Genomic DNA, 27,105 nt, shown 5'->3' on the forward strand with positions numbered 1-27,105 from the left:
GTGTTCTTTTTCTAACAAAAACATTTGTTTATGTCTTAAGTGAATTATAGAATCAGTCTGTGCTTATTTGTTCTTAAAGAGACATTAACCTACTTAAGTCGGCTCTAAAGTAATAATAGTATTTAATTTCGTACAATAAAGACAGTGTTATTATTCATTTAATTTATGTAATGCTAATTTTAGACCATACTTAATGTGCAACTTTGTTTTTTATAAATGTTTGTAATTTTCTTTTAAAATGGCACAAACATTTTAAAATGTCGAAGACACCATTTGAAGATAAACGGAGGTGTTTATGGTTGCAATTAGCAGACAGACTGGAGGAGTGATGAAATCATCTGGAAATATTTTAATAATTAGAATAGAATAGAGTTCACACCTCAGCCCAGAAGATGGCGGCAATGCACACTGTTTGCAAACTGCCAGTAAAACTACCGAAGAAGAAGAAGCGTTTTCTCTCTCCAGTACAGCAGGAGCGGTGCAGCTCTTTAATCCACAGATAAACTCACGAAAGAAAGAAAGAAAGAGCGCGCGTGTGATGTGTTTGTGTATCCTCAGTGTTTCTCTCTCTTGCGTGTTTCATTGAGTGTAAACGGAGTCTTGTCTCTGTGTATTTTAGTGTTGAGACGATGCAGGACACTACAGTGTGTGACAGTAAACAGAGCTTACAGGAGGATCAAACCTCCACAGAGTCTCTGAATTCTGTCTGTAACGCTGGAGAACAGCAGCAGATCCTGCAGAACACACTGAAGATGTGTTCAGTTAAACTCATCAACTGCACGAAGCTCATGATGAAGATTAAAACTGAACCCACAGAAATCAAAACTGAACCCACAGAAATCAAAACTGAACCCACAGAAGAGGAAGATCGCACTGATGAAGAAAATTATGATTTTATTCCATCAGGTATGTCTGCTTAATTATTGTCACACAAAAATTTAAGTACTAAAATTTAAGGACATTTTAGTTTAGGATATCTATAAAACTTAACAGGCACGTAGGTTTAAAGGGATGTTCACCCCAAAATCACTTACCCCTGTGTCGTTCTAAACCCCAAAGTCCTCTTCAACCCTGAGGACCCTGTCCCGGGTCCAAAATGTCGTATTTTGACTTAATATAAAAGATTCTTTTAATCTTTAATGCTCCGTCATGGACCCCAGTAACACATATGAGATACTGTTTGAAAGCTTATAGTCTCTACTTTCTGCAGATATGCATCACTTTGACGCATCTTTTACTGTAAGAAAGTTATTTAAACTTATTTACACTATCACCTCCCCCCCCAATATTTTTTGATATCATATAATATTCACATATTTCATATTTTTCAAAAATGACAAACATGGGCAAGTCTTATATCAAATGAAAGCTCTCACTCTCAGGAATAAGGCTACAGCATTATTTTCGTTCTAATACAACACATATCCAACAATTATCGAATGAATAATAAGGTAAAAAATGGTCTTTTGTAAACATATGTGAAACTTGAGTGTGGACTGCCTCAGATAGCACATATAGCCACAAATGCTACACCATCTTTTATTTTAGGTCCTACTCTAAACAATGAATCCATTCACAGCATATTCTTTGGTTGTTTGCATAATTAATCCCTTGCTTTTTATTATATGTGCAAAACAAAAAATTTATATTTATATGAAAAATGTATTTTCGCACCCTTTAGTAAAATGAGAATAACTTTTGAATAACACATGCTAAAGAGTTCATTCTTTTTTTGGGTGTTTACTGTCTGCTGCTGCTAACAACCAGAACTGTCTGCAGTCTGCTAGAGCACCCAGAACCAGAGTTATACACTATCAAAGACAGTATTTACAACATAAAAAATAAAATTTGGTGTTTCATCATATAAAAAAAACAACATAAATAACAATATTTGTCACAAACAGCAGCTTTTTATGTAACTTCAAAGGGTTTTCTTTAAAATGATATAAAGAAATTGCATTTATTCCACTGTATGTGGTTATGGGAGCAATTCAAATGTTATTAGGCAGAAATTGTATACAAAAAGGGTATTATTCCTCCCTTCAGTTGGAGTAAAATAACTTTTGCATAGATTATGATAGAGAAAAAATTCCTTTTTCCTCTGTAAGCTGACAATAGCTGGAATCAAACAAAACTCTCTGCAGGGACCTGACATACCCAGGGCCAGAGTTATATACTTTCAAATAAAAACTTTAGAAAAAAAACATAAAAAGCGCCTATTTATTTTTGTGTTTATTAGAGGCCTGACATCACATACAACCATGTTTAGCACTTTCAACAGTGTTTTATGTAATTTCAAAGGGTTTCCTGTAAAATGATACCAAACTTTTGTATGTAAACCTCTGCATGTGGGTATGGGAAGCTTTTGAAATTGGGTAGGCCAAATCCAGGCGAAAATCCCCAAAATAGCTTTGTTCTAGTTAAGAACACATTTTTTTTAAATGTATTTTATAAAACCTGGGAGCCCAGCAAAAACAGAACGTTCCCCTAACGTTCCCATATGGTTCCCGGGACACAAAAACGTTAACGTTCCCAGAACGTTACATGTAGGTTATTTTTTGTTATATTTAAAAACCTAGGAAGAACGTACCCTGTAGTTTTAAGCTATAACGAATAAACTTTTAAAGCCAAATGGATGGCCTTTATTAAAGGGATAGTTCACTCAGAAATAATAATAATGTCATTAATTAAAGTCTTAAAAACTAAGCCTCCCCATCACTATACAGAATCTCAATTCTTTATCCTTCTTTGTGTAAATAAGAGTGAAAAGACCATTTAATTGTTTCATGTTTCTTTCAGATGTGAAGAGTGATTCATGTTTGAATATAGAAATAACGTCCTCAACATCAAAAGAGCGACTGACAGCACAAACTCTTTCCTGCATCACCTGTGGAAAGACATTCAGCTCACAGAGACATTTAGAGAGACACGAGAGAAAACACACAGAACAGAAACTCTTCACCAGATCTGAGATCAGCTTTACTACCTTACAAGAGAAGAAACTTCATTCAGAAGACAACAGAGAGAAGAAGAAGAAGAAGCAGTTTCACTGTGAGCAGTGTGGGAGGATTTGTGTCTCTTCCTCTAATCTAAAGGTTCACATGAGGACACACAGTGGTGAAAAGCCTTTCAACTGCACTGAATGTGGAAATTACTTCAAAACCAAAAAAAATCTTAACATTCATCAGAGAGTTCACACTGGAGAGAAACCTCATCACTGTAGTGTCTGTGGGAAGAGTTTTAGTGTAAGGTATACTTTACTAAAGCACAATAGAATTCATACAGGAGAAAAACCTTTCAAATGCTCTCAGTGTGACAAGACATTTGCTTGTTTAAGTAACTTAAAAGACCATCAGAGAGTTCATACTGGTGAGAAACCTTATCACTGTAGTGTCTGTTGGAAGAGTTTTAGTCAACAGTCACACTTACTAAATCACACGAGACTTCATACAGGTGAAAAACCTTTCCAATGCTCTCAGTGTGACATGACTTTTTCTCAGTCAGCTCACTTAAAAAAACATCTGAGAGTTCATACTGGAAGGAAACCTCATCACTGTAGTGTCTGTGGGAAGAGTTTTTTTCAACAGACAAACTTATCTAAGCACAAGAGAATTCATACAGGTGAAAAACCTTTCAAATGCTCTCAGTGTGACAAGACGTTTTCTTGTTCAAGTAACTTAAAAGCCCATCAGAGAGTTCATACTGGAGAGAAACCTTAACATTGCAATGTTTTTGGGAAGAGTTAATCAACAGTCAAACTTTGTAAAGTACCTTGATAAGGTTATGACACCAAAATCTTGTATTAAGTCTAAAATATTGTTAAAAACAAGTTAATAGTAAAATAAGAGCAAATAATCAAATTATGAGCAATATCGCAGATAAATAGAACAGAAAAACATACAAATGAAATAAAACTGGGGTGCTCATGGTTTCAGATTGATCTAACAGTACCATGAAAGGTCCCATATTTGAAAGTTTTATGTTAGGTTACGATGTCCTAAAGGGATAGTTCACACAAAAATCAAATTTCTGTTATTTTTTTAACTCACTTTTATGTTGTTACAAACCTGTATAAATTTCTTTGTTCTGATGAGGGAAGATATTTGAGGAAAGTTTGAAATAAAGAGATTTGTGAGCCCCATTCACTTCCATATTATTTTTTTCTTACTATGAATGTGTTGTTCTTTGACGGTTGTTTTATGAGTAAAATATACATTTGAATTAACTAGATCTGTGTATTGTTAGGAATTTCGCAATTCGATTTCGATTCTTGAGGCTTCGATTCAATTCGATATTGATTTGCTTGCTTCGATATATCGATTCAATAATAAGAAACTACACAAGCAATTAAGTACCTGAGTATATTTTTAAATAATGTGTGTAGTATTACTAATGTTTGATCACGTTGATGGCGCAGGCTTGAAAGAAGTGCTGCTGTTTGCCATATTTGATCTTTCTGTGTTGATAAAGCGCGTCTTTTACAACGCCGAACGCTCTCACTAGAGTGTTGCCCACAGCGCCGCCACTGGCCGGTGATCGATCAATTCGATGAATCGATATTGAATTGAGAAACAAATAATTGCAATGCATTGATGAATCGATATTTTTACCCAGCCCTAGGAATAACGTTACCCATGGAAGTAAACTAAATGTTTGTTTCACTAAATGGGTCGGTGTCTGTAACTTAAAGTGACACTTTGTAGTTTTTCAACCTTGATAATATATTTTCAAGACCCTTGTGAATGTACATCGACTTAAAATTGGTTAAATGACATGTCTGTATAGTTTTACTCGTACTTTTAATCTTGGGGTTTCGGGTAACCAGAGCACAAGTAATAAGTGACATCGTCTTTTAATCAGCGGTTTAATAACTGCTAGCTTGAAAGCTGTTGGAACATATCCTATTTTTAATGATGAGTTAAAGATATTTAGAACCGGGGTTGACACTAGAGGGAATACCTCTTTAAGTAGTTTTGTGGGAACGGGGTCTAATATACAGGACGATGATTTGGATGATGTGACTAGTTTAGAGAGCTCATCTATTGTAGTAGGTTTAAATGAATCAAGATGTTCATATGGTAATCTAGTGTTTAGTGAACTAATGGGTAGAGTGATGGCTGCTTGGGTAGTTACGATGTTTTCCCTAATAGCCGTAATTTTGTTAGAAAAGAAGTTCATGAAATCGTTACTATTGTGTTGGAGTTTACTATTGGTTTCTGTTTGTTCTTTGTTTCTTGTCAGTTTTGCAACTGTGCTAAAGAGGAAACGAGGGTTGTTATGATTTTCTTTAATAACCGTACTGAGGCTGGCGGTTTTTCTTTGATTTTCTTTTTTCGAATGGGAGCAACGGCATCCAGTGTGTTAGAACAGACATTGTTCAGGTTTTCTATTACAGTATCGAGATCGTCACAGTTATCTGCTACATGTTTCATTTGGGACAGGTCTGGAAGAGTGCTGATAAAGCTATCTTTAGTGGTGGAAATTATAGTTCTGGCTAGTCGGTAGCATGTTGTGGATTGAGTGATCCTATCTAGAAGTACAGTGTATGACACAAGGTAATGGTCAGAAACTGCATCACTCTGAGGTGATATTTCGATGTCTTATTACTAGACCTTAGTGCAGCCTTTGACACAATAGATCACACAATCTTACTCAATAGAATAGAAAACTATGTTGGTATCAGTGGTCAGGCGTTAGCCTGGTTTAGGTCGTATCTAACCAATCGCTATCACTTTGTTTATGTAAATGAGGAACAGTCATATCACTCCCTGGTTAAATATGGTGTTCTGCAGGGATCAGTTTTAGGTCCTATCCTGTTCTCATTATATATGTTACCTCTAGGAGACATTATCAGGAAACATAACATAAGTTTTCACTGCTATGCGGATGATACCCAGCTTTACATCTCCTCACATCCCAGCGAAACCCACACGGTTTCTAAGCTAACAGACTGCATTAGCGATGTTAGTGACTGGATGGCACATAACTTTCTTAAGCTCAACTCCAATAAGACAGAGATGCTTATTATTGAACCGAATCGCTACAAACATAATATGTCAGATTACAAGTTGCACATAGATGGCTGCACTGTGGTACCATCTTCCTCGGTTAGGAACTTAGGTGTGATGTTCGACAGCAATTTATCCTTCGATAGTCATATCGGCAACGTCTGCCGCACAGCATTCTTCCATCTTAGAAATATCTCAAAAATCCGCCATATACTGTCTACATCTGACGCAGAGAAGCTTATCCATGCTTTTATGACCTCTAGATTAGACTATTGTAACTCGTTACTCGGGGGATGCCATGCAAATCAGGTAAACAAGCTGCAGCTAGTTCAAAACGCTTCTGCAAGAGTGCTTACTCGATCTAAGAAGTATGACCACATAAGTCCAATTCTAGCATCTTTACACTGGCTACCAGTTAATTATCGCATACAATTTAAAATATCACTTACCACCTACAAAGCCTTAAATGGCCTAGCACCCTCATATCTTAGAGAATTACTATCAGAATATAATCCATCACGTGCACTGCGTTCGCAAAACTCTGGTCTCTTAGTTATCCCTAAAATATCAAAAGTGTCTAAAGGTGGAAGATCCTTTTCTTACTTAGCCCCTAAGCTCTGGAATGACTTACCAACCGTTGTCCGAGAATCAGACACAATAGATACCTTTAAATCTAGACTTAAAACTTTTCTCTTTAACAAGGCATTTACATAATTTGTTTTAGTAATGGTACTCATCTCACAATAGATAGCTTGTACAACCTGATAAATAAATAAACTAAATCCTCATTTTTGTCAACATTTCAAAGCATGGTAAATGCTATTAATAAACTTAAATGTTTAATCTCTCCTTACTTGTTTACATATGTGCAGCAAACCATGGGCCGAGGCATAAACTTTCAAAAACAAATGTCACGTATAAAATAGAAAAGGCTACATATAAGGAAAAGAAACGCTACTTTGTGCACATACAAACCACAATACAAGGCCAAAACTTTAACACTAGACCAATAAAACCCCGAATCGGGCCATTAATTGCCAAGCGCAGAGGAGTGATTGAAAATTATGTATGGCATTATGTTATCACTTGTTCGGCCCTCCACCTGAGGTTTCTGAGTCGAGTAGGGGAGTACTGTGAAGCCTAGACAGGCATCAGGGAGATGGCTGGCGCAGTCACGTCCCCGTCTCCCCCCTTTACTCCCTTGCTCGTCCGGATTTTAATAAAGCTCGGTGGGTATAGATTTGTGGTGTTAAGCCCACTAGTCGGGGGCGGGACTTTAGTCCTTAAAAGGGCGTCACTGCATCTATTTCCTAAAACATTCGCCGTCCCCTGCATTTTTCTCGTTCTCCCTAAACCGAACTGTGCAGAGTCTGTCACTGGGATGACGTATCTTCAATACGTATATGTATGTTTGTGTGTATGTATGTGTATGTATGTATGTATGTTTATGTATATGTACATGTGTATACATATGAATGGCCCCTACGCTAATTGGGTTTTGTTTTTCTTTCTTCATGTCTCGTCCTTGTCTCCGAGGACACTTGAGACAAACAGACCCAGTTCCGGTAAATGTGAAAGTCGGCACACCTCTGACTCACCGGCAGACTGTCAACATGATGCCCAGCTGATGCATGACCAACGACCACCAGCAGAACCCGCTTTACCTCCGCCTAATCTCCTTAATCGTTTCAATGTATATATAAATATATCTCCCAAGGGTTTTTCCCTCCTAAGACTTTTTTTTACTTCCCCTGCTGAGTCTGGGTTTTTTTTCTCATAGGGGGTTTTTCAACCCGGGGAGGCAGCATTCTTGGGCTTAACTTAGCACCCTCTTCTTTACGTTACATTAGCAATACGTACGCTTATAATGTTGATTCATAGCCGCAGCAAATTTAGCTGCTTTTGCTATCGTGTATTATGTTGTGCTATCTGTCGTTTTTCTATGCTTTCCACTGCTTCTATTATTGTAAAGCTGCTTTGAAACAATCACAAATTGTGAAAAGCGCTATATAAATAAAATTGAATTGAATTGAATTGAAAAAAACAAAAAACTACAAAAATCTGCTTTACGGCAGACGTCACTTTCTCCACTTCCTTCAAATTCGGACGTGAGAGTGCAACTATTTATTTTCCTGATGTTTTTGTCATGGCTGAAGCAGCAACTAAGAAAAAGAAACACAAGGTTTTGTTGGAGGAGACCAGAAAGAGAAAAGGGGAGAGTGACAGAATAAAAAGAAGGACGAGGATCGTGTACTCAATATTCTACACATATACAAGTCCTGTCTGGCGCCTGAACACTATTTTTTTAAATGTGAATTTTACTGGAAACTACTTGGAGAGTTTACAGAGAAACTTATATCATGTGACATTGTGGCATTGTGGGGGCGTCATGGACCTTTGACATGAGCGATCCGGGTTCGATTCTCCTTTAGGGCAATATTTTTTTAAATATAAACTTTAACCAAGCGACCACCATTACAAATGGCTAGTAAACGTGAACTATGCAATTTTTTGGCATTTGATGAAAATAAACCCATACAATTATATGACATGACTTGCTGGAAGGCACACTTTGTGACCTAAAGAGTTGTCTTCTTTTCCTTTGCGACAGTGCTGTACCGCTTGTGGCCTCTAGGGGCGCTGGACGTGAAAAATACATGTCTTGCACCCCCTAGTCGCCAAAAAGTTCCATGGTGTGCCTTTAAGTAAAAAAAAAAACTTTTGATTTCCAACAGATATTTTATCAAAACTTGTGGCTACCAAAGACTTTAGAATTACAAAACAACACGGTAGCATCGCATAATCATTTATGATATATAATTTTAGTTTTCGCTGTCTTAATAATGTAACTTATAAAGAGGGCTGCATGATAAATCGCATGCTATTGTCTCGCGCATCTCGTCAGTGGCAGCCGACGAATGGCTAATCGAACATCTTTAACTTTTAGCGCCTAGCAGCATGTGCTACCCACGTGATGACCTGACATGACGTCAACGCCTTAAAAGTACAGTTTTTTTAATGAGGTAACGTGCAAAGCTGTTAAACAGTGTATGTGTCCGGGAGCAAACAAACTGTTCAGAACTAAATACAATAGTGTTACTTTGTGTTGATTTTCATATTTTATTTACACATTTATTATTTTTATATTACATCTCTTTGATTAAATCTTGTTATGTGTCAAACTCACTTATTTTATATTGTGTGCTATGTTATTTTACAAATTGGTTTTAAAGTCTTAATGTCTTGGGACCATAATGTCATTAATTGTCAATTAACTTGGCTTGGTATAAAAAACACTGAGAAAGGAACTGTTCAGATAATAAATGGTTTGTTCATTTTTACAATGATTACGACTCCTGATTTCTGCTATAGGCCTATTCTCTGGGCTGGTAAATTAAAGTTTACATAATTATTAAGTATTTTGTCAGTCTTTATATTCTTTCTAGGAAAGCTAAAAGAACTGTTATTGCATTGAGAGCATCTTGACCAAATGCACAGTGTGATGTGGTAGCACCATAGAAGTGAACTGTAATAGACGGCCAATAGACCTTTTGCGAGTACACGTCACTGCAAGCTGCACACAATGTGGTGGCAGAAAAATACTGGAAATGAATTACACAAGAGAAATGAGCAAGATAACTCACTAGAAAATGTCTTGTTGTGTGTCAGAATAGGAATGCCAAAAAAAGATGGCCTTCATTTTTCTAGAATACCATCGTCGAAGACACCATTTGAAGATAAATGTAGGTGTTTATGATTGCAATTAGCCTTTAAACAGACAGACTGGAGAAGTGATGAAATCATCTGGAAATATTTTAATCATTAGAATAGAAAATAATTTGAGAAGATGTCCGTTGTTCTGTTGAAGTCTGTTCCCTATGTGTTTCTTATAGCGTTTTCATCACATTACATTTTTAATTTATTTAGAAAGATTACATTTTGAATGGGTTATACTAAAAAGCAATATCACCATTTTTTAAATATTTCATAATTTTTCCGTTGTCTATTATTTCTTTTTACCTTATATCTTAGCCTATGTCTTCTTCCTGTTTGTTCTAAAATTATTATGTTTACATACTTAATAAATATATTAATATAACACACACACACACAATCTTGAAGTGATTAATATATAAACAGGCCTATGCATATTAATTTGTATGTAAACATAATAGTTTTAGAACAAACACGTAGGCTATGAATATAAGGAAGAAAAAATAGAAAACAGGAAATGATGAAATATATAATAAATGGCAGGCACGTGCACAGAAAGGGCTTAAACTGTGCAGCACACATGCCCTATTTGTCCTTACACTCAGAAGTGCCATTTTTGTTGGAGGTGTTTTATTATTTAATTTTTTTAATTGAACCGCGAGAAGACAAAAACTTGTATTTATGAAATTTAATAGACATTATAATATGCTTGGTATGTTTCCAAAGAAAAACACGGATAAAATACAAATACTTGAAAAAATACTTTTAAGTAGAAAGTAAAACCTCTGCTTGATAGTGACCATAGCAACTTATCAACCCACCTGTGGTCAGTGGACGTTGGCATGAATGATCTATTTATTTTTTTTGGCAGTCTGTAAAACGACAGATCCGAATTCTTGTTAAATCTGTTAGTACAGTCTATCGCACAACAGCTTTTTTCCAGATTCTGTACTCAAATTCTGCGCTCTGTCTTTTTGCCACTCAATGGGCGTAACCGCGCAGGCTCTTTCGCAAAGGTGACGTCACGTGCATACCGGCTATTAATTTCCCAAGGAGTTTACGCCACACTCCAGAAGATGCCGGTAATGCACACTGTTTGTAAACTGTCAGTAAAACCACCGAAGAAGAAGAAAAATAAGCGTCTTCTCCAGTACAGCAGGAGGCGCTGCAGCTCTTTAATCCGCAGATAAACTCTAACTCACTAAAGAAAGAAAGAAAGAAAGAAAGAGCGCGCGCGTGTGATGTGTTTGTGTATCGTCAGTGTTTTTCTCTCTTGCGTGTTTCGTTGAGTGTAAACAGATTCTTGTCTCTGTGTATTTTAGTGTTAAGATGATGCAGGACACTACAGTGTGTGACAGTAAACAGAGTTACAGGAGGATCAAACCTCCACAGAGTCTCTGGATTCTGTCTGTAACGCTGGAGAACAGCAGCAGATCCTGCAGACCAAACTGAAGATGTGTTCAGTTAAACTCATCGACTGCACGAGCCTCATGATGAAGATTAAAACTGAACCCACAGAAATCAAAACTGAACCCACAGAAATGAAAACGGAACCCACGGAAATCAAAACTGAAGCCACAGAAATCAAAACTGAACCCACAGAATTCAAAACTGAACCCACAGAAGAGGAAGATGGCACTGAGGAAGATTATGTTTTTATTCCATTAGGTATGTCTCCTTAATTGTTGTTTTTTAAGATTTTTAACTGTCATGTGAGCACCTGTTTTATCACAAACTCACTAATCAAATGTCCAAAAAATTTAAGTAATACAATTTTAGGACATTTCTGTTTAGATTATTTTAAAAACTTATCAGGCACGTTGGCTTAAAGGGTTAGTTAACCCCAAAATGCTAATTTGATCATAAATCACTTACCCCTGTGTCATCCTAAACCCCAAGTGCTCAGATTGTCTTCAGATTGTCTTAAGAACAACAGCAAAAACAGAACGTTCCCATATATCTCCCAAAAAAACAAACAAGAACTTGCAATCCAATTGCTTGTTCCATTGGGACAGAATTTCACACAGCACCGGGACACAAAAACGTTAACGTTCCCAGAACGTTCCATGTAGGTTATTTTTTAGTTATATTTTATAACCTAGAAAGAATGTACCCTGTATGTTTTTTAAGCTATAACGAATAAACTTTTATAGCCTAATGGATGGCCTTTATTAAAGGTATAGTTCACTTAAATAAGAATAATTTCATTAATTACTCACTCTCATGTCTTTCCAAACCTGTAAGACCTCCATTCATCTTCGGAAAATTTGTTTAAGATGTTTTAAATTTAGTCCAAGAGCTTTCTGACCCTCCATTGAAAATCTATGTAAGATATACTGTCCATCACACTGCCAATGATTTGTTTGCAGACATTTCTCATTGTGATGGTTAATGTGCATTTAAAACCCCTGTTTTGGATTTATATCCATGTTCTTCCATTTTTGTCCTTGCTTGTTTCTTCTCAATACCTGAAAAACGTCTGATGATTATGCTGTGTACGTCCAGCTGGCCTAGAACATGGGCGGGTAATAGAAATGTTGGGGGAGTACATCTTGATTGTTATGTCACAGTCAGTGTTATGTTGAGATTGGCCTGTTTTTGACTTTTGGATGAACGAGATTAACATAAGAATGAGGAAACATTACTGTTTGAGGACAGGACTCTGATGAGATGTAATTGTTAGAGGTTGACCGATATTGGATTTTATAACCAAGGTGGGCACTAACTGCCGATAACCGATAAATTAACCGATAGTTTTACTGAATTCAAACACAACACTCAATACTCATTCACTTTTGTGTTGAACTTTATTACCAAATTAGAATAAAGAATTGACAAAATAGTTTGTACTTTTAAAGGACAAGTTCGGTATTTTACACTTAAAGCCCTGTTTTCAGATTGTTTATGATGAAATAAAACGGTTTTGACTGAAATTTCGACATATGCGGCTGCCCCGAGAATTTTCAGGTGTTTGTGTTTCACCTCCCACTCCTACAATGGGTTTAATGGTGCACTGGAACAATCCTTCCAAAAATGCATTAAACTTTCGTTTACAAAGACGTGAAACTCACCGAGTGGTCAGGGGTGTTCACTGGTATGCTCACACAAAAGTCGCTGCAAATTACGCATTCCAACAGGTTTTATCATAGACTTGTATTAGATGTCCTGTGAGGTACGGTATTACTCCGTGCCGGGAATGTTGTTTGTATTCTTGCAATTGGCAAAGGCGGATTATCGCCACCACCTGGGCTGGAGTGTCTATTATTCAAGCTCTCAACGGAAGAATGTACGGGTGTGAGGCGTTTGGAAAAATAGGTCCACAAGTTTACAACGAATGCTAAAACACCTGTTGGAAAGCATCTTTTGGAGCGATTTTTGTGTGAGCATATCAGTGAACACAACCTGACCACTCAGTGAGTTTCACGTCTTTGTAAACGAAAGTTTAATGCATTTTAGGAAGGATTGTTCCAGTGCACCATTAAACCCATTGTAGGAGTGGGTAGTTAAGCTAGTTATGATTAGGGTGACCATACGTGACATTCTTCCCGGACGCGTCCTGACCAGGATTTCGGGTTCGTCTTCCGGAAGTCGTATTTGTCGACCGCATCCGTCATAGAGGATTATTATTATTATTATTATTATTATTATTACAGAAAAGCAACCATTACATTTAAAGGTAGGAATGAAACTAAGATTGTATGTCTTATGTTTTTAACTGCCCCAGAGCAACCACGGGATCGGCACCTATATGCGTGTTTATTGTATAACTTTCATCTGTGAAACAACACACGACTTGAGTGAGGAACCTTTTTGGGGTTATAATGTCTGCACAGTGCTGAAAACGCACATTGTTGTACTGGTAGTGCAGATTGATACTTTTTCGCAACCTTGACCAAGAGAGAACATCTTATCACAGAGCCAAAAATAATCCACCCATACGTTTTGTGTACCAAATTGTTGTAATATGCTTATTAATTTTGAATGTAATGAGCAGTTAACTTAAATAAACCAGGCTTGATGTTGTATGCAGCAGCCTGCATATACGACCTCGGGAAGCTACAGCCTTCAAACCGCCTTCCACTGCGCACGACATACGGAAACGACAGTCGGAGTTCTCCCCCTAGTGGCAGTCATAATGAAGTTTCAGTTTAATCGTATACGGGAGAGAAGCTCATTCCAGTGTAAGAGGCTTCATTCTAATATGTTTACCATGGTGAAATAAATAAATAAATGAACGATAAACAGCTATTTATATATGACAAAGATTGCCAATATTTTTGGGGAGAACATATAAAGACAAGATTAAAATAATAACGTACACAAATTAAATTAATAATGTATTTATTATCAGTAATCAAAAGTGTTTTTTTAAGGATTCAAGTGTAACTAATAAAGTTAAACCAAAAGGATTAATCATTTTCACCTCACACACAGTTTGTGATTGGAATACAATTAAATACATAACTTCCTGTCTGCATATCGCATGCGGTTAAGTCGCACAAGTTCAAATTTTTTAACGGATCCAACACTCAAAATGGATCCGATATTTACGCATCCGCAGACGGTCGGCACCTCACGCAACCCCTTTGCGACTCTCCATAGGAAATTAATGACTTCCGGCTTATCGGCCGTCGTTTGTCGTGTGCAGTGGAAAGGCGGCTTCAGATTGAGAAACGGTCTGTGCCCGGTTGCATGAAAGTCCTTAAGCTAAGAAATCCCTTAAATATAAGGTTAAGGGTATCCTTAATAAAAAACGGGTTGCAAGAAAAACCCTTAAGTGAACCATAAGGCTGTCAATAAGTATTTACCCTTAAATGCTAAAGTATTACCTTAAGTTCTGCTATGCGTTGCTACAAAGTCCTTAAGTCCCATTTTCCCTTGAAAACTTAAGGGAATATAAGAGGTCCCTTAACGTCACACGCGATGGCTGATTTTATGGTTATTTAAGGAAATGAAGTACCAACGCACATTTCTAACGATCTAAATGATCCCTAGAAAAAAGTGATGCGTATTTATTTGGAGAATAGCGGTTTGATCTAATGTGTTTCCAGTCTTACAGTCTGTTATTTGTGATTTTTCATTGTACACAAATCCGCCGTCTGTTGAGCTGCGTGCGTTGATTTGTTTACGTACCCTGCTGAAAAAACAATAAAACCATTACAGAAAATTCTAATGGTTTCCACTAAAATACCAATTAGCTTTTACCATTAAAACCACTACACTGTTATATGTCTTGGGCCATATTCCATTAGAACCAATACATAGAACCAATAGAACCAATACATACCATTAGGGACCAACAAAGACCAATACACTGTATGTGTTTAGGGCCATATTCCATTAGAACCAATAAAATTCCCAATAAAACCAATAGAATTTCTGTGATGGTGTCTATTGTTCTTTTAGCAGGGTAACTATAGCAACCGCTTCTCTGCTGCCGTGTTTTGGCAGAGACTATTGTAAAATACTTAGTATAAACACTTACCTCAGGGATTTTTTTCCTCCCTCAGGGAAACCCTCACTAAGGAGTTTCATGCAATCGGACACTGGGCTCTGATTCTATCTCTATTCATTTAACCCTCCTCAACTATTTGCGCTATCACAAATAGTTTGAATTGTTCCTAAAAGAAGACAATTGCGCGTTTTGGCAATATATGGTTCATTACGGTACTTTCTTTGCTTTTTGTCCGCCAATCGCTGCTGTTTTGTGGAGAGCTGAAGGGGAGCGCGTTAGGTTTGCAGAATAAAGTCAAGGGAGTAAATGCGCAAAGAACTTTCTGAATTCTAGAGTTTTTAACTCTTTCACCGCCAGCATTTTTCATGATTTTCACAAAAGTTTAATGCCTTCCAGAAAATGCTCCTTTTAAAATATATAAACATAAAATATATGAAATAAAAGAACAGACCCTCTGCTTTCAAACAAAAAATCAGTTTCATCCTACCTTCATGTGTTCTGTTTTTATCACCTCTCAAATATGTGTAGGTTTCATCAAAACACCATATTTTGAGCAAATAGCTGAGATAATTCCATTTTTGTGAAGGACTTTTGATAGAGATCAGATGCAGAGCGATCTTTAAAACATACACAGACATACAGCTGTTTGCCCTAGGGCAATACTTCCGGTTTTTATAAGTTGCGGAAGCCACCTGGTGGATAATAGCGGTATTGCAGATTGACGAAATATCTCGTCAATGGCGGGGAAAGAGTTAAAGGTGACCAAGAATTTTAAACTGTATTTACCTCATCATAGCGATATTATTAGAGCTCTGTACATGGTAGTGACACATCATGACCTCAAACAGTAATATACAAAAAAAGGAGACTTTTCTGCGCTTCTGTGATCCACAAGAACATAGACAAAAGGAATCTCTGGTGCAGCACAGATGTCTGTTTGAAAATTATTTAATAAACAGTGTTTCCCACAGGATTTTGAGAGACTTGTGGCGGTGATGACGTCACACTCTAATTAGCATATATGTGACGTCATCACGTGTTTGCGTTTGATCCGGTTTGATCGAGTGTTGGCACCTTGAAATATGTTTCACTTCTACTCTTTGATCTGTCACGTTATATTGCATTTTAACACAACTGATTGCTATTATTTACATATTATCAGTTCTGTTGTCAGACATAAAATGAGCAGACTATAGCCCTATTCGGATGGGATTAGTTTTACGGTTGAATGTAGATGGCGTAATGTAATTTTACCACAGGACGTCTGTAATATTGATGGTCAATTCGGACGGGATTAGAAATCTCAGTTAAACATTCAGAAGTGGGAGGGGTAACTCGATTGCGCAGCAGGTCACCTCTCTCGTCGTCATGTGCACGTTGCTTCTTGATATCAACATGACACAGACGAGAAAAACTCGAAACACTGTGTTTAATTTCAGTTTGGGGAGAACGTCAGTTTCAGGAACACTTCTGTGCCTCTGAGAAGTGAATTTGACTTTTTAAAGTTTGTGTCGTGTTATTCAGGAACTGACTTGCCACTGACTTGTTTTTTTCGCCTAGAATACAAGTAAATGCTTAAACGCTTTTATATTTGAAAGAAACCCGCAAAATAACAGGAATTTACGAAACGTACGTGTATGTTTACAGCTGGTATATAAATCACCATACATTTACATTGCTCTTCTCATCAATGTCTTGTTATGAGCCCCTTTTTATTTAAATGCGAGTTTTATTGTCGCGTATAGCGCAAACAATTGGGTGCAAATTCAGAAATATGAGAGAATACACAGTAACTGTTACACAAAGTTACTACAAAACACGTGCGCAGGCATATCGCATTATAGAGAGGGAGAGAACGGGTGTGTGTGTGTGTGTGGGAAACACTAATGCTAACCTTTCGTCAAGTCATCGCCGTCTTCTTTGTCAGTAAAATCTGTGGCTGTTGACGTTTACGCGAAAAAGAAAGTATATGGAGGAACGGACATTGAAACACCGCCACCTTTTCACGCTCATGTGAGAGAGAGAGAGAGAGAGAGAGAGAGAGAGGCGCGCGCTGCATGCAACATAGAAAGGGAGGGCGCGCTGGGTGCTTGCAACAATGAATTAAGACGTTTTTAAACAGTAAAATATAAATGTAAATGGGGATCATGAAATATCTATTTGTGGCGGCCAGCGCTGATTCTGTGGCGGTGCGCCACGAATAAATCAACGTATGGGAAACACTGAGGTGCACAACAACGTTTCGATGCACAATTACTAGAGGTCGGCCGATTCATCAGATTTGCTGATTAATCCACGCCGATAACAATAACTATCGTTCATCAGCAAAAATTCCGACTGATAGGTTTTTTTTGGTTGCGTTGTTGCACAGGGAACTAATGCTGCTTTTACACCAACCGCGGTAGAGGCGTGAAGCGCGAGTGATTTCAATGTTTAGTCAATGTGAAGACGCGTTGACGCGCGGCAGGAGGTCCCGCGGCGCGGAAGAGGCGTGCGGTGCGGAAGACGTGTTTCTGCGTGAAGCTCGCGCGAAAGGCGCGAATTGAACGTTGTGCGGAATTTCGCGGCACGTTAACCAATCAGGAGCCTGCTTGCTGCTGTGGTGGCAGCCCCGCCCGGAGTCACTAATTCAACCAACGCTTGATATTGTCCATAAGCAGTCACACGGAGCTACGACACAAGTTCTTATTTCTATAGAGGAGACAGGAATAAAAAGGACCTCGCTTGGAAGAGTGTCAGTGAGGACATTGGGCAACCTGGTAATTGTAATACACACTTCACTTTTGAGTCACGTGACGTTTATCGACCTGCGTCGTTTATTTTCCCCCTATAGTAAGGTTACCAAATACAAACTGGTAACTCTCTCGATAAATGCACAATCAACATCAGTCATTTTGCAAACAGACAACCGCAAAGCACTTGCCTCTTTGAAACAAACTGTCCAAAAAGAACTGGTTCCCAAAAAAGAGTAGGACTTCCCATCACTATACAGAATCTCAATTCTTCATCCTTCTTTGTGTAAATAAGAGTGAAAAGACAATTTAATTGTTTCATGTTTTTTTCAGATGTGAAGAGTGATTCATGTTTGGATTTAGAAATATCGTCTTCAACATCAAAAGAGCGACTGACAGCACAAACTCTTTCCTGCATCACCTGTGGAAAGACATTCAGCTCACAGAGACTTTTAGAGAGACATGAGAGAAAACACACAGAACAGAAACTCTTCACCAGATCTGAGATCAGCTTTACTACCTTACAAGAGAAGAAACTTCATTCAGAAGACCACAGAGAGAAGAAGAAGAAGAAGAAGAAGAAGAAGAAGCAGTTTCACTGTGAGCAGTGTGGGAGGATTTGTGTCTCTTCCTCTGATCTAAATGTTCACATGAGGATACACAGTGGTGAAAAGCCTTTCAACTGCACTGAATGTGGAAAATACTTCAGAACCAACCAATATCTTAAAGTTCATCAGAGAATTCACACTAAAGAGAAACCTTTTCACTGTAGTGTCTGTGGGAAGAGTTTTAGTCACTGGAATAACTTACGTAATCACAAGAGGATTCATACAGGTGAAAAACCTTTCAAATGCTCTCAGTGTGACATGACGTTTGCTTGTTCAAGTAACTTAATAGTTCATCAGAGAGTTCATACTGGAGAGAAACCTTATCACTGTAATGTCTGTGGGAAGAGTTTTAGTCAACAGACTTCATTACTAAGTCACATGAGAATTCATACAGGTGAAAAACCTTTCAAATGCTCTCAGTGTGACATGACATTTACTGGTTTAAGTAACTTAATAGTTCATCAGAGAGTTCACACTGGAGAGAAACCTTATCACTGTAATGTCTGTGGGAAGAGTTTTACTCAACAGACTTCATTACTAAATCACCTAAGAATTCATACCGGACAAAAACCTTTCAAATGCTCTCAGTGTGACATGTCGTATGCTCAGTCAGGTTCCTTAAAATCTCATCAGAGAGTTCATACTGGAAGGAAACCTCATCACTGAATTGTCTGTCTGAAGAGTTTTAGGGTGAAGGCTTCATTACTAAATCACCAGAGACTTCATACAGGTGAAAAACCTTCCAAATGCTCTCAGTGCGACCAGACGTTTGCTTGTTCAAGTAACTTAAAAGCCCATCAGAGAGTTCACACAGGCTACTCTTGATCGTGCACTGTTTTCCTTGTTCATACTGTTTATTGAGCAGCTGTACAATTTATAGAATTTTATATTTTGTGTTTGTACAGTCTTGTTCAAAATAATAGCAGTACAATGTGACTAACCAGAATAATCAAGGTTTTTAGTATATTTTTTATTGCTACGTGGCAAACAAGTTACCAGTAGGTTCAGTAGATTCTCAGAAAACAAACAAGACCCAGCATTCATGATATGCACGCTCTTAAGGCTGTGCAATTGGGGTATTAGTTGAAAGGGGTGTGTTCAAAAAAATAGCAGTGTCTACCTTTGACTGTACAAACTCAAAACTATTTTGTACAAACATTTTTTTTTCTGGGATTTAGCAATCCTGTGAATCACTAAACTAATATTTAGTTGTATGACCACAGTTTTTTAAAACTGCTTGACATCTGTGTGGCATGGAGTCAACCAACTTGTGGCACCTCTCAGCTGTTATTCCACTCCATGATTCTTTAACAATTCATTCACATTTCTTGGTTTTGCTTCAGAAACAGCATTTTTGATATCACCCCACAAGTTCTCAATTGGATTAAGGTCTGGAGATTGGGCTGGCCACTCCATAACATTAATTTTGTTGGTTTGGAACCAAGACTTTGCCCGTTTACTAGTGTGTTTTGGGTCATTGTCTTGTTGAAACAACCATTTCAAGGGCATGTCCTCTTCAGCATAGGGCAACATGACCTCTTCAAGTATTTTAACATATGCAAACTGATCCATGATCCCTGGTATGCGATAAATAGGCCCAACACCATAGTAGGAGAAACATATATCATGATGCTTGCACCTCCATGCTTCACTGTGTACTGTGGCTTGAATTCAGAGTTTGGGGGTCGTCTCACAAACTGCCTGTGGCCCTTGGACCCAAAAAGAAAAATGTTACTCTCATCAGTCCACAAAATGTTCCTCCATTTCTCTTTAGGCCAGTTGATGTGTTCTTTGGCAAATTGTAACCTCTTCTGCACATGCCTTTTTTTAACAGAGGGACTTTGCGGGGGATTCTTGAAAATAGATTAGCTTCACACAGACGTCTTCTAACTGTCACAGTACTTACAGATAACTCCAGACTGTCTTTGATCATCCTGGAGGTGATCATTGGCTGAGCCTTTGCCATTCTGGTTATTCTTCTATCCATTTTGATGGTTGTCTTCCGTTTTCTTCCACGTCTCTCTGGTTTTGCTCTCCATTTTAAGGCATTGGAGATCATTTTAGCTGAACAGCCTATCATTTTTTGCACCTCTTTATAGGTTTCCCCCTCTCCAATCAACTTTTTAATCAAAGTACGCTGTTCTTCTGAACAATGTCTTGAACGACCCATTTTCCTCAGCTTTCAAATGCATGTTCAACAAGTGTTGGCTTCATCCTTAAATAGGAGCCACCTGATTCACACCTGTTTCTTCACAAAATTGATGACCTCAGTGATTGAATGCCACACTGCTATTTTTTTGAACACACCCCTTTCAACTAATTCAACTACTTGCCCAATTGCACAGCCTTAAGAGCGTGCATATCATGAATGCTGGGTCTCATTTGTTTTCTGAGAATCTACTGAACCTACTGGTAACTTGTTTGCCACGTAGCAATAAAAAAATATACTAAAAACCTTGATTATTCTAGTCACATTGTACTGCTATTATTTTGAACAAGACTGTATGTATTTTACTGCATATAGCGTATACATATTTTATTGTCTTGATTTAATTTATTGTAAAGTAGTCTATAGTTTCTCATGCCATTTTTCTTGGGCATAAAATTAACAAAATAGAATTTCAATTGTAACAAAAATTATGAATTAAAATGATTAAAATTGTATGTAAAAACTAAATTCAAATAGAAGGGTTAAACCAAAACTGAAAAGTATTTTTTAAATCATTTATCCACCTTCATGTCTTTACAAATCTGTATTACTTAGTTTAATCTGCAGAACCAAAAAATATATTTTGCCAACAACTCGCAGGGGGCACTATAAGTAAAAGCGATAGGCGGTGTTTCTCGTTTGTGCTTGGGGGCACCTACCGGTACACAAGAGAATTGCAATACTGTAAAATTGGAAAAAGGGCTTCCTGGTTTTAAAAAACTGTTTAAATAAATTTAGAAATATTTTAGCCACGTGTTTCTCAGTCTGCCCGCTAAAATAATAAGATAAGATGAACAATTTGAGAAAAGAAGAATTCTATTATTTCTATTCCGGGTGGCAGAGTGGTGGCAACTCAAGAGTAACGTAAGTTATGACTATAACTATGGATCTATGAGACCGAATGATGACCGTCACCACGGTCTTACCTTGAATGATGCAATCCTTCAACCTATCCTCGAGACATTATATCAACAAAGTCATGTGACCTCGGGAGGCCTGGCCGCCGTCTATAAAAACCCCCGGTGGCCACGCCTCTTCCTCTTGCCTGGAACGCCTCAGCTCGTTCCGAGCGACAAGAGATGGTGACGGTCATTGTTCGGTCTCATAGATCCATAGTTATAGTCATAACTTACGATCTATTTCGACCTCACTCAGACCGTCACCACGGTCTTACCTTGGATGACAAGTACCATCAGGGTCGCGAGGAACAGGGGGCTCTGCCCCGTCACAAACGCGTCCCGCGGCCGAGACGAGAACGGCTGAACGCAGTGGTGTAGGGGATGCCACATTCACTCTGTAGAACCTGGAGAAAGTACAGGGAGCAGACCATGTTGCTGCAGCACAAATTTCTGAAAGAGGAACTCCTTTAAGAGCAGCCCAGGAAGCGGCCACGCCCCTGGTCGAGTGGGCCACCAGATTAGCTGGAGCTGGGAGATTTTGTCCAGAATAGGCTGCAGAGACGGTGTCCACAATCCAGTGGGACAAGGTCTGTTTAGACACAGTGAGCCCCAACTTCCTGTCACCAAAACAAACAAAAAGTTGGGTATGAGAGCATCTCAGAGCCTGAGTGCGAGCAAGATAAGCCCGCAGCGCCCTCACTGGACATAAAGTAAGCAAGCTTGCATCCTCCGGTGGAAGAGCCGGGTCAAGCTGAAAGGAGCTTATCTCAATCACCGGGTTAAGAGTCTGAGGGTTGACCACCTTAGGCAGAAAAGAGGGGTTCGGCCAGAGAGACACACCAGTGTTTTCGGCCTTCCATCTTAAACAGTCCTCACTAACGGATAGAGCATGCAGTTCGCCAACCCTCTTAGCAGAACATATAGCCAAGAGAAAGGCAGTTTTGTGAGACAGAAACCTAAGTGTAGCCTGTTCTAGGGGTTCATAAGGGGCTTGAGTCAAGGCCTTCAGCACCAAGGGAAGCTCCCATGAAGGAGATCTAGGGGACCTGTACGGGCGTAGTCTACACACCCCTTTAATGAACTGGGACACCAAGGGATGTCTCCCTAAAGTAACACCCTCCACAGTTTTATGGAAAAGGGATATTGCAGAAGAATACACCTTAATGGTGCTAGACGCCCTCCCTGAGTCCAGAAGCGACTGAAGAAAGCGAAGAACATGTTGGACAGAGCAAGTTGCTGGATCCTCCTGCCTACTGCGACACCATCTTGAGAACACCCTCCACTTCTGGGCATAGTTAGAACGAGTGGAGGGAGCCCTGGCGTTATCTATGGTGTGCAAAACCCCTTTATCTAGCCCCTGAGAGAGGGGCTGAGAAGGGGCCAAGCCCAGAGCTGCAAGATGGCTGGCTTCGGGGGCCATATTTGCCCCTCCGCCTGAGAAAGCAGGTCTGCTTTGAGTGGCAGGGCCCAAGGCTCCCCATACACCAAGCGAAGGAGTGCAGGGAACCAATGCCTTCTTGGCCATCGAGGAGCTATCAGTAGCACCTGGTAATGGCCGATGGCGACCCTGTGGACAACCTTGGGAAGCAGAGGGAACGGAGGAAAAGCATACAATAATCCTTCCGGCCACTCTCGAGGACCTCCTTGACCCAGCATGGAGAACCACATCTTGCAGTGGGTAGTCACTGTTGATGCAAACAGGTCGGTCCGTGCCCTGCCAAACCGAGTCCACAGGAGGGCCACTACCTCCGGATGTAGTCTCCACTCTCCTGGGGGAGGGCCAGACCTGGACAGAAAGTTCGGCTGCCTGGTTCAGAACTCCCGGAATGTAAATCGCCCTGAGCGAAGCCAGATGTTGAATGGCCCAAAACAGGAGTTCCTGTGTGACCTGGAGACACTGTAGAGACCTGGTGCCTCCCTGGTGATTTATGTGATACACATTGCAGGAACTGTCTGTTCTCACTAGGACATGTTTGTCCCGAATAAAAGGGAGGAGAGCCTTCAGAGAAAGGTGACACGCCCTCAACTCCAAAACATTGATGTGTGCTTCCGTCCAAGGTGGTTCCCACACACCTCGCACCATCCTGCCTTCCCAGACTCCTCCCCAACCGGTCAGGGAGGCATCTGTTGTCACCACCGTTCCGCGCGAAGGAATGAGCCCCAGAGGGACTCCTTGGACCAAAAGTGCTTGGTCCCGCCACGGACACAGAGCTTGGAGGCATGTGCGTGACACACGAATCTTTACGTGCCTGTCCACCTTCGGATGGAGTTTGAGGGCATTCACCCATCTCTGTTGCGGCCGAGCCCTGAGAAGGCCTAAGGGAACGACAGCCACAGCAGCCGAAATCATGCCCAGCAGCCGCTGAAACTGAACCAGTTTCACCCGCCTGCCCAGCTGAAATTGGTCCAAGAGGGTCAGAATCGATTGCACCCTCTGCACAGTGAGAGACGCTGACATTGTGACAGAATTCAGGCAGAGACCCAAAAAGACTGCCTGCTGCCTTGGCTCAAGGTTGCTTTTCTTCACATTCACTGTGAAGCCCAGGGACTGGATGTGTGAGAGAAGTGACCTCGTGTCCTCTGAGACTTGGCTGGGAGATGGAGCGCAAACCAGCCAATCGTCCAGATAGGGAAGGATTTTCATCCCTGACAGTAGGAGTGGAGACAAGGCAGCTTCTACCACCCAGGTAAACACTCTCGGGGAGAGGGACAGGCCAAATGGCAGGACCTTGAACTGGTATGCTTGTCCCTGGAAAGCAAACCGAAGAAAAGGCCAGTGGGCTGGGAAGATGGGCACGTGAAAGTATGCATCTTTTAGATCGATGGAGGTGAACCACTCTCCTCTCTCTAGAGATTCCAAAACCTGATTTGTGGTCAGCATCTTGAAGGGCAAAACCTTCATGAAGGTGTTTAACCGCCTTAGGTCCAAGATGGGGCGCAACCCACCATCTTTTTTTGGAAACGAGGAAATACGTGGAATAAAAGCCAGCGAGCTGTTCGCTGGGATCGACTTTCATGATTGCATCCTTCTGTAGAAGGATTAAAATCTCCTGTTTTAAAAACTGAGCCTGGACCGGATCCCTGACGAGAGTCATGCGGACCCGCGAGAAAGGAGGGGGACGGCGCCGAAACTGTAGTCGGTACCCATTTGATACCGTAGCCAGTACCCACGGGTCTGAAATCTTTCTCACCCAACTGGGGACGAGTTCCGGCGTCTACCCCCATACCCCTAGGGGTAACCCCTATGAGGCCCTGAGCCTCTGGGGGGGCGCTTTCTCTGAGGAGTACCTCTGGCCGGAGGGTAGGGCCGAAAACCTTGCCTGCGTTGGGGTGGTTGTCCATAACCACCATCGGGAGGTGAGAACGCCACAGTCTGCTGCTTTCCATGCCCCCAATTGGGTTGGTGCGGAGGCCGGGAGCCCCTGGGCATATACCTGGCAACAGCAGGCCTGCCGAAAGTGCGTTGAACGCAATCTCTAGTTCGCCGAGACTGCTCAGCCTTATCCAACAATCCTTGGGAGTCAGGATGAAAAACCTGTCCTGGGACAACCGGCATTTGCACAAGCTCTTTCCGGATACCTGCCCACACTCCCTCCACCAGAGCCGGGGGCACAGTCGGAACATCAAGACCCACAATCTTTGCCGCACTCAACACCTTGGAGATAATATCCATGGTTGAGGGCTCATTGTCACCTGGGTCGGACAAAGCAGACAATCCATCAAAAAAATGGTCAGACTCAGCGGCCTCTTCAGCCTGCCCACCACTTCCAAAAGGGGAGGCTGGGGCATAAAGAGAGAGGGCGTCAGGATGATCCTCATCTCCCTGTTGATAGGAGGTCAACCTGTCAGGGGAGGAAACCCTTGAGGGTCCCGCCTCTGAAGTGGGCCTCGCCACAGAATGTTGAGCCTCAATCTTTCCCAAACGATCAGACAAACCACGTATGGCAGCTAAGATCTGGGACTGAGGGTCCGGTTGTGAATCTGACCACCCTTCCCCCTTTCTGTGTTCAGGGGAGTGCTCACGTTTACGTTTCTTGGAGTGTTTTTTAGAAACATGTCCTGTGTCACCCAGTGAAGGCTGTACCGCTGAAGCCTGAACCGACTTCTCCGCCCTTTGGGCTCTCAGAGCACGCTCCTCAGCAGACATTTCTAGCGCAGCTGTACAGGGGTTCTCAATGTCCTCTAATAAATGAGCCATACCTAAGCAAGAGGGGCATTCATGATGGCCATCACAGGCATCCAGTGCCACCCGACAAAAACGGCACAAGTGTGACGACATCACTATGATATGTTTTAGTTTTTTGCGAACAAAAAAACACAATAGTCAGGGCCCAACAGCTACGTATAGCCGGAAAAAGGGTAACAAAAGACAAGAGCAATACACACAGTATGCGTCCAATTACCTAATTAATTTAACAATTAATTAATTAGTCTAACTGCTGGGCAGCTTCAATAAGTGAAAAAACACAATGTGCCAATGTTCTACAAACAGAAAAAGGCAAAAAAAAAAAGAAAAATGTTTTTTTTTTTTATCATTTTACTTTATATTTTATATTAACAAAAACACACCTCCCCCATATAAGGTGCACGAACGCACGCTGGGGGGTTAACAAACCCCACTTACTGCGGACAGCAAGCAAACGGGAATTAACTCAAAATAGTAATAGTAAAGGGTTTTTACTCCTGTAGAGAAAAAACTCTCTGTCAATGGGAACACCACACACAATCCTCAGGGACACAAGGCACCTGCACAAAAAAGTGACGGATTAACAACAGCGAAGTCCCAAAATAGTTTTGTGTCTCAAAATACACCACTTACCTGTCTCGGATGAGGCGAGTAAAGCAAAGAGGAAGAGGCGTGGCCACCGGGGGGTTTTATAGACGGCGGCCAGGCCTCCCAAGGTCACATGACTTTGTTTATGTAATGTCTCGAGGATAGGTTGAAGGATTGCATCATTCAAGGTAAGACCGTGGTGACGGTCTGAGTGAGGTCGAAATAGATTCGTGTCATCTCGAAATGTCCGCACCTACAAATGACTGTCAGCTAGCGTGCGCGCACATACATGACAACACACCCGCGTGAATTAAATTAACGGCCGCGAATGCCTCATAGTGCCAAGAGTGGTGGCACCTAGTTCCCGAGGCATCTCGAAATGCTCGACTGACAGCCAGCACGCAAACATGACAGCACAAAAACCGCGTAAAACAGCTGGTACAAATATACGAAACTGAAGTGCCACCCCTAAATGACACAAAAACTGTCAGCTACCTCAAAAAATCACAGTGCCACCACTATCTGCCTCAAGATGAGTCCAATGCCGGAAGTGCATCGATAAGCTGCCTTAAGATGCCGGAGGTGCCACAAACAAGATAAGTCAGATGCCTCAAGTGCCACTACTAGCTACCTCAAAATGATCCAGATGCCGGAAGTGCCACTACTAGTTGCCACTGCCGCGATTTGAGCTTGGCCCTACTGGGAC

The 27,105-nt window shown here is 40.4% G+C and overlaps 1 pseudogene; it reads left to right on the plus strand.

Moving 5' to 3' along the window:
• The first annotated feature begins 509 nt into the window (after window positions 1-509).
• Window positions 510-19,444, plus strand: LOC135771741 (uncharacterized; annotated as a pseudogene).
• The last annotated feature ends 7,661 nt before the right edge of the window (window positions 19,445-27,105 follow it).

The sequence above is a fragment of the Paramisgurnus dabryanus genome, chromosome 8 (genome assembly GCF_030506205.2).
Source record: "Paramisgurnus dabryanus chromosome 8, PD_genome_1.1, whole genome shotgun sequence".
NCBI classification, from domain to species: domain Eukaryota; kingdom Metazoa; phylum Chordata; class Actinopteri; order Cypriniformes; family Cobitidae; genus Paramisgurnus; species Paramisgurnus dabryanus.